This window comes from Bombyx mori, chromosome 3 (assembly GCF_030269925.1).
Source record: "Bombyx mori chromosome 3, ASM3026992v2".
Lineage (NCBI taxonomy): Eukaryota > Metazoa > Arthropoda > Insecta > Lepidoptera > Bombycidae > Bombyx > Bombyx mori.
In genome coordinates, this window is record NC_085109.1 from 4,578,853 (window position 1) to 4,580,910 (window position 2,058).

General features: G+C 29.2%; 1 long non-coding RNA gene across 1 annotated transcript; it reads left to right on the top strand.

The window, feature by feature from the left end:
* The first annotated feature begins 234 nt into the window (after positions 1 to 234).
* LOC119630627 (uncharacterized) lies at positions 235 to 1,279 on the top strand. Its single transcript, XR_009975860.1, has 3 exons — positions 235 to 456; positions 534 to 781; positions 890 to 1,279. It is a non-coding gene; the product is annotated as an uncharacterized LOC119630627 (long non-coding RNA).
* Positions 1,280 to 2,058: the final 779 nt, after the last annotated feature.

Sequence of the window (2,058 nt, forward strand, 5' to 3'; positions counted from 1 at the left end):
TTCACAATCACGGATAAGTGCTATCTCTCTTTAACCAACAGTAGATAGCTTCTTCCCTCCGATTTATCCGAGCCTCTTGATACGTTTCGTTCTACTACAAATACGAAACAACATCAGGATCAAGACTTATTTTATTTTATTCTAAATTATAACTATAATTTAACCAGCATATTGTAGACTATCATAAACACATTTGTTTATAACAAAAAGTAATAAAAACATATGTAAATTTTTTTAAATTGGACGTATTGCTATTTTTATCCTAGTCGAAATTATGAAACGAAACGTTTTGACAGTCCGTTTGCCAATAAGCAGTGATCAGTTTCTTTTGTTTGTTTTTCTATTGTTTACCTACTATATTAGATGATGACTTACCTCCAAAACGCTTTAAAACTTTCGTTTATAATTCTAAGTGTGTTTATAATTAAAGAGCTACAGTGAAATAAAATGAATTCTGTAAGTATCTATGATTGATAATAATAATTTTACTTTGAAAACTTTGAGTTCAAGTTTAGAAAATATATCTTTTTCAGTCAAGAAAGGCAGCACCCATGACAAAAGAGGAGACGATGATTCTAGCAGAACTTGTGGCGGTGAAAAAACGCATCAATAATAAGGCAACAAATGCCACAAACAATAAATTGAAGCAGCAGGCTTGGCCAACCCTTGTAAATGATTTTAATTCGTCGATTCGTCGTTTCCCATGAACTCCATCGCAGCTTCGACTAAAATGGGAAAACTTAAAAAACGCTACGGCAACATAAGAAACAACCTTAGTAAGGTTAGAATAATTATTTGATAGTTTGTCTCTAATAACACATTGACAAACATGATTTTTTCTTTAGGTTGCCGTACATAGTATTTGAAATAATTATGCTCTTTGTTACAGGCTGGAGGTGGTAAGGATTGCAGATGAAATTTTGGATAAAGCATGCACATTGTTGTAGGTCACATATATTTTTAACACTTTTACAGCCAAGCGGAAACAAGATGGAAGAAAAGAAATGCAATGTATTAGCAGAATATCTAATAGCAAAAAAGAGGCTTGATTTGGAAAATGAAGAAAAGGAGATTGTTGTAGCAAAACTTAAGTTAGATTTAGATAATGCTAGATTAAAAAATTAAAAATTACTTAAAAGGATTTCATAAATTAAGTAGGCAATAATAATTTTTTGTTAGATAGTTTTTTAAGTATATGTACAAATTCTAAATTAAATATCTTGCATGTACTAACCACTATGTAATTATCATTTTGGAAAATAAAAAATAGTCAAATTATCATTGGAGTTTATTTTATAAATTATCTTTGGAAGCAATTATTTATAAGTAGTTGTATTTCAGATGTACGTTCTGGAAAATTGTTACGAACAATTATATTATTTTCCTGTAATATATCTGCGACTGAAATTTCTGATTCTAATTCTTCTAAATTCATACTCCTGACGATATTATACAGCATGGCAGCTATAATAACAGCTTGCATATTTTCTAGTTTTAATCTACTTTTCAATGATAATACAGGGATTCTTCTTTTACAAACACCAATGCATCTGAAAAATATACATTATTCGCTTACTTTATTTTACAATACAGAATAACAAACTCTTAACTTAAAAAAAGATTACCTCTCTATAGTATCTCTTGTTTTAATATGTGATTCATTTTAAATCGTTCCGATTGAGTATGTGGGTTAATTAATCATGTTAAAAGATAGGGTTGTGGGGATAGCCTCTATCGGCAAGCAAATAGCAATTTCCAAGTCCACCTTGTTATCAATGTTCTCTTGATATGTAGATAATTTATTATAATAGTGTCATATTAAATTCATATAAACACCTAAATATATAATATAAATAAATAAAAATATAATAATAATATACAGTCAAAATCTGTTATAGCGACATCGAAGGGACTGCTCATATTCAGTCGTAAAAACCGATAGTCGTAACAACCGGTGATGTTTAATGTGTATCGTGCAAGTACAAACAAATCGATAGGGAATTATTGGTAAAATATATTTACTTAATACGCGATTTTTCTTCATTATTAATTTGTTTT